Source organism: Adiantum capillus-veneris, chromosome 26, assembly GCF_014529385.1.
Source record: "Adiantum capillus-veneris isolate H3 chromosome 26, ASM1452938v2, whole genome shotgun sequence".
Lineage (NCBI taxonomy): Eukaryota > Viridiplantae > Streptophyta > Polypodiopsida > Polypodiales > Pteridaceae > Adiantum > Adiantum capillus-veneris.
In genome coordinates, this window is record NC_140956.1 from 6,286,961 (window position 1) to 6,294,309 (window position 7,349).

Here is a 7,349-nt window from a genome sequence, read left to right on the forward strand (position 1 = left end):
CGGATGCTACCGTGAATTTAAATGTTTTATTGCAATGTTTTATTTAATTTAAGTAGCCCCTTGCTCGATTTATAAGTTTTTAAATTTAATAGATCAGACTACGCAGTTTGAAAAGACACTTTGCTCGGACTACGCAGTTTGAAAAGATCCCTTGAGTTAGCGTTTATGGTTGAAAATTCTCATGTGAGGGGTCTTAACGACTTTCAAGTTTTATTTGAAATTTTGTCATGCGTGCAAAAGAGACCTTGGCCAATATTTGATATCATTAAGTCAATAAAGGTGTTTGATAGTGGTTTTTCTTTAACTTTCTTTGTTTGCTTTTGATATTTTGGCAGTCCAAGGTCTAGAGGACGTTCTCGTAGGAGAGTCCTTGGTACCACGCCTATTGGAACATATGATTCTACAGACCAAATCAGTTCTGTGTCAGGCACGGAGTTGGGGGAGGGCCATGAGTTGCTTGAGGATGATGTTTTATCTCCTGAGACAGGACGAGGTTCTTTACATGAGGTGGATCCCGTTTTGTAAGCTAAAGAAAGTAATTTGCAAATTGTGCCTTGGGAGATAAGAGATGAGGTTTCTGCAGCCAGTGAACCGAAAGATGAATCCAATGCATTTACACATAAAGGTGCCGATATTTTGGCTTCCACTAGACTCTTCAGCTGCTTTGAGTGTCCACCTATTCCACTTTGTCGTCTCTGTCCATATGCCAGAGTCCAAGGCTTGAGAGACGATTTAAGTGGATTGAAGTCAGCGTTTGCAAAAGAAGGCTACATGCAAGAAAAGGGGTCCTTCATTGTTTCCTTGTGGACATGTCAAAAAGAGAAAAAAATTATCACAGGTGAAATTAAATTTTTTGTTTTACTTTGCAAGCTATTTTTGCTTGTATTTTTATTATGTTAACCAACATTTAATATTGTGTAGATGAGGTGACAAATGAGTGGGATCCACTTTGGATAGAGGTCAATGATGAGTTTGAGATGGAGTTACAAAGCAACCCAAAGCTATTAGATCTTGTGGGCCACATGTTCTTTGTTTGGGAGGGGAACCATAGAACAGTGGCTTGGAATCAAGCCATTAAAGAAAAATTCTCTACTTCAAAGGATAAGCACTCCAGAGTTCTTTGTACGATTATAGATCCAACCAAAGTGCCTGAGATTGCCTTGCTCAGCAGTCTTCAGAGAATGAACTTGTGAGAGCTCTTTGATAATTTGGAGATTACTTGGAAATCTAATCTCTAAGCTTTAAATGCATTATAAGTTATTCTATTTTTATTTTTTTTTGGTGTTATTAGCATGAATTCCCACTCTCTTGTTACTACACATCTTCGAGACGAGATTGTGAATTTGACTCATATTTGTGCTGTCGATCCTAATGTTTACTTAAAAGCTCTTCCGGAGAAATATCAAAAATTGTTTGCAAATGTCAGAAAATACTATTCCAAGGGGGAGGAACCATGGTATCCACTCACACGCAAATATCTTGCATGGCTTGTGAACGATGTAAGTAAAATGCTTTCTCTTTCTTCTGTGTTAGTTAGTCATTTAATTCAGCAATGACTGTATTTACTTTGTGTCGTACGATAGGTGCAAATGACCGAGGAATATAATGCAAGGGTGGATCAACTCTCTCGCGAGAGTTTGTCTAAGGAGGATTTAAAGAAAGAGCAGGAGAAAAAATATAACGATCTTACTACAAAGTATAGTGATAAGATTGGAAAGGTATTCTTGTATGTTTGCAATTTTGATGTTGTGCATGATATGATTTAAATGGCATATTTTTATGGTCACTGTTGTTTGATTTTATAAGCTTCTTAACATTGTGGACCCACAATTGGGGACGGATTGGCTTGCCAAAGTGTTATCATTGAAATGGGGCCCTGGAAGTTGGGCAACATTGGAGAAGATCAACTTAATTGCAGTTGTGGATGCTCCAATACAAAACAAGTTGTTGTGGCTATCTCTTCTAGAGGCAGACAATCTCACTCGAGCTGCGTATGGCATCAAGAAAGGAGACCATGTCTATAGAACGTAAGTCTTCTCTTATTACAAACTCCTTAGTCTTAGAATTGAGTAATGAATGGTTCTTCAATATGTTTTTTTTTGGGTGAAGCTGGCTTTGTAGAGAGGGCTTCTTGGCTAGGGTCTATGATAGAGCATCATAGTTGGTGACAGATATGTTGGGTACATGTGGAGATGTAGTATTATCACCTGGCTGTACCCTACTGTTCTACTTTGAGGAGATAAAACTCGAAGCTAGGGCACATCTATTTCCTTTGGAGGTGTCCTTGGAAATGAGAACAAAAGATGCTGACAAACAAGCCCTCAAAAAAATAGACACTTTGCGTATGGCTGCACAAAGATTAGCATACAGGTACTTTTTTTATCGTGTTGCAAGGTAATGAATTTTATTGAAATATAAGCAATGTTTTTAATTGCATTATGTTGGTTTTCAAGATTCTTGGCCTTTTTGGTGTCTCGAAAGAGTCTTTCTTCGATTCCACTACTTGCTAGAAAGTGGACACAGTTGGACTTAGCTGGTTCATGCATGTATTCAGAGAAATTGCATAAGCTTACATCATGGGAGATTGAAGCTTGTCCATGGTGGATAGACATGGAGAAAGACCATATGCTAGCTCGTGAGAAAGACCTTAGAGATGCCATGCGTAGAGATGCAGCTTTTGATGCCATCGGAGTTAGTACTGTGCCACCTGTATTGGGAGCTGCAGGTGCAGGAGTTCTGCTTGGACCAGCTACATGACCTAGAGATTCATCTTCAGGTAGAAACACAAAACCTTATTCTAAGTTTTGTCATGAAATGTATGATCTTGAAATTTTTTGCCTGTCCAGTCAATGTTTTAGATTTTAAAGGCATTTCTTAGAAAAGAATGTATTAAAAGCACAATTCTCTTAAAAGTGAAACCACTTTAGACTAATTTTAGATTATCTCTCTCTCTCTCTCTCTCTCTCTCTCTATATATATATATATATATATATATATATATATATATATATATATATATATATATATATATATATATATATATATATCTTTCTCTCTCAGACTCTCACATACACATATATTCCACACACACACACCACATATGTGCTCTCTCTCTCTCTCTCTCTCTCTCTCTCTCTCTCTCTCTCTCACACACACACACACACACACACACACACACACACACACACACACACACACACACACACACACACACACACACACACACACACACACACACACACACACACATGCACACATATGCAAACATGCCACTATGAGTATCTCTCAAAAATCTGAACGTAATTCTATTAAAAAGGTGTTTCTCGAAAAGGAAAGGAAGCTGTAGTAGATACTACTCAAGATGGTATGATGGAGGAGATTATGTATTCCTCACATGGTAGTGCTATTTGTACTTGGTATCCACATTATACTTTGTAATCAATCTGTTTTAATTTTGGATTGTTATTTTCTCAGATATTAGTGGGTCTTCGCGATTACGTCGTGTCCTTTCATTTGATTATGCAAATGATATCTCGATGCATGGTCAAACTAGTCATGATTTCGATCGATGTATTGCTGTCCCTGGGGATTACATTGCCATATCTGGAGATTTTTCATTGGGAGTTCGATCTCCATCTTGGGCTATGATTCATAAGCATATGCTCAAAGCCCGCCCACGTGATCTTGTTTATAGTCGGAGTGGCAAGTCAGTTGCTTGGGCTGCAGATTTTATTTTTCTAGACCTTCCTTATGGAGGTTTGATTAGTGGCTACGATGTCAGTCCTATGTGGGATAGGATCACAGAGGATCATGTTCGTGCGGGAATTCATCTCGCATGGAACACTTTATCGGACTCGGGATGGTTGTTAATCATGGCCTCTTTTGCAGGTTTGTAGTCTTTCACCACTTTAAAGTACGTGTTTCAGGTTCACATCTAAAGGTTAATTATTACTCATGAGGTGATTTGTATTTTAGGTGATTCACTTCGATGGGTAGAGAGGTTCACTATTGCCTCCGACATGCAGATTTATCGGCGGATTGTGGTGCTTCATCACACTCCTTACGGCTTTATGGAGACAGGAGGAGATAGATTTGAGGTGACCACTATTTTCTATTGGGTGAAGGAGAAAAAAAATTTATTTGTAGTGTTGAATCTTTTATACATGATATCATTTTTGTGTGTGTGTGTGTGTAGTTCGAGACTTCGATGTTGTACATGGTGCATCGACCGGGACCCACACCACCCATTTACACAGCAGAGAGCATGTCTTGTTTTCGAGCACTTGGCATGAGGCCAACAGATTCCATCATGCAACATTATATTCCAGGCACCTCGATATGCGTTTCGATTGATGGGGTTCCTTGGCGTGGATCATTACAGAGGAGCACTACTTTTTTAAGTGCTTTTGTGGAGATGCTATGCAGGAGTAGAGGCATCTGCTTGGAGTTTGGATGTGGTACTGCACCTATATTGGCAGCATGTGCGGCTTCGGGACGAGTGTGTGGTTCACTGGATTCTGATGATAGCATTATAACAGCTTTTTTGCATTCTATGTTCCATAGCAAAAAGAGGAGTAGAGAGGAGGCTTCAGCTCCTGCTGACTTGGAGGATGAGGGTGATAGGCCTATGGGTGGAAATCCTTTTGATGACTAGTGAGGCTCCCATCCCATAGCTGGACTTTTTATACACTTTTTGGATACTCTATTTGTGTTATGGTTTTCTGATGCCATTGTGTGTTTAATCATCTCTAACTATGTCTTGAGTTTAATGTTTGCATAAATGGTTGTGAACGATATCATTGCACTCATTTGCTAGTATATAATCATTTTTGTTTCTTTTGTGAAGTATATTGCCCGTGTACGTCGAAGCGGAGGCGACACGAATGGCATCGGATAATCGCTTTGATTTGCAGTTTCTCGAGCAACCTCACATGCGCAATATATATATTGATGATGAGTGTGACTCATCATAGGATTTGCTTTTCTTCATAGGAGCTTTAGTTAGAATATTTTGCAATGTACTTTGTCGATATAGAGATTGTTTTGGTTGTCTTAAAATTCTTGTATGGGTCAAGGTTAATTGATTGATGGTCTCATCTTTTTTGGTTGTCTGAAATATTGTTCTCTCAAGGTTAAAAGGTTGATGATCTTATCTTTCATTTCGTTTAATTTATCAATTTTGTATCAATGTGTCGTGTTTAGAATTTTGAATCAAAGAATCCATTTGTAAGAGGTTCTCTTTTCTTTTGAACTCGCTCGACTTTTTATATCGCTCGAATTATTTCGCTCGCCTACTCGCGATACTCTTTTTAAAGGGTACAACCAAAAGGTGCAGAAAGTGGTATCACCAATACATGCTTCTACCCTGTGATGGATATTGAAATCAAAAGCCCCTTCATATAAAATAATGTAGCTTGGACAAGTGGTGGACCTAAACTCATCATGCCATTGCCTTGCCTGGAAAGTCCCCTCTCCCTCCCCCCCCCCCCCCCCCCCCAAAAAAAAAGAAGAAGAAGAAGGAAAAATATCGTAGAATTGGTGGACTTTGAGGAAAATGTCTAGTTTTAAGCTTGTTCTAAATGATTGAATGGATCAATGGTCGATATTTAAAAAAACATTCCTCTTGATAAAAAAGTGCAATGAATCGACAGATTATGCATGTTAAGACCACACAACTATAATCATTGTATTTTCAATTGTCTTAACCCAAGGAATTCACTAAAGTCAATGTAACAAAGCACATGGCATAAACAAAAGGGATTTTATTTTCTTTTGGACTTACAAAAACATGTGTGTATAAGGTGTGTAAGGGGTACATACAATTTGTTTTGGTGAACCAAGCCTATAGGGGTAGTTTTTGATAATAAACTCTTTAAAAAAAGTGCATGTAGTAAATGTTTAAAAGTGGTTTTTAGGTCATTATAAACACATGGAAAAATTATAGTTTTTATAACTTTTTATACTCTCTCTAAACCTCTCTAAGCGTGCCATTTGTATGCCAATTTTGAGCACATTAATGAAAGAATTAAAAAATGTTTTGTATGTACAAAATATAGTACACCTAATGTAGAACGTCTTTGTCTCTTTGAGTGTCAAAGGTTTTGGGCTCCATTTAATGCTCTAAAGTTTAGTGGAAGCAAAACAATGCTTGTATTTTCTTCTCTCTCTAGACTTTGAAAATTGCGGGTTAATTTTGGAAGTCAAAACTAAAAAAGTTTGATCCCTCCAAATTTTGCAAGCTACTCTCCAAATTCTTGTTAAAATTTGAGTTACAAGCTCTAGAAAAATGCCATTTTTCATGCCTCTCCTTTGTGATTTTATGTTCGATCATGTTTTCTGTCGATTAAAACGAGATGTGTGCTTTTTAAAAGTATTGATTAGAAAATAGAAAGCACAAAAGCTATCAATATCAATATTACTATAAAGATGGTTTTGTAGTTTATGTGGCATTCTAGTAAGTAGACCCTACATACAAAGAAAGGTGTGCGCATGTAGAACACAAAACACAGAAGAAACACACAAACATCGCATGCAGGTACAACATTCATGTGCGCATAGGGATCGATAGCACAGATCACTTGCAACGCAAGTACGAGGCCATCATCTTGCAGAAGGTACAAAATTGCCATCGCAGACAGGAGGCCATCAACGTACAAATTTGTGTGAACGCATATAGTGAGGAAGATGCAAGAGCTTCTGTAAAGGTCCATCTCTCTCTCTCTCTCTCTTTCTCTCTCCATGTATACTTAAAGGTTCTCTGTCATTCTTTCTTGTGTACAAAGATAGAGAGTTTTTGAGATTCTTTTTTGAATGTTATCTACACCCCTAAGTCACTCCCATGTACAAAGACACAAAAATTAGTCAAATCTGTCATTCTTGCTTGCTATCTCTCTAGAAAATTGAAAAATTACACAGTCATAAGATTACTCTCTTGCTATCTTCATCCTCTTTCCTCTTGCATATATTGATAACACACACCAACATGCATATGCGTGTTATCTCATCATAATAATCATGCATAATATTCATAGTCATTTACATCTAACCCACGTAGTAGACATAGGTATCTACATAAATAGCAAAGATAACTAAACCATTATAGGGTGAAAGCATGTTAACCTTTCATGATTTTTCATGTCCTAGACAATGCTAACTAGCATAATTTTGACATATGCTAACTAGTACAATAACTTGAGCTACATCTCAAAGATCTATGACATATGATATATCAATAGAAAGAGCTTGAAACAAGGAATCCAAATGTACAACCTCCGACAAATTTTGATATTATTTGTAAAAAATCTACCGGACGCCCAACTTTTTGAAGATGTGCTAACTTGAAACTGCTA

At 37.6% G+C, this 7,349-nt stretch overlaps 1 pseudogene; it reads left to right on the top strand.

Annotated features, from left to right (window-relative positions):
• Window positions 1–313: 313 nt before the first annotated feature.
• On the top strand, window positions 314–4,973 carry LOC147422939 (uncharacterized; annotated as a pseudogene).
• The last annotated feature ends 2,376 nt before the right edge of the window (window positions 4,974–7,349 follow it).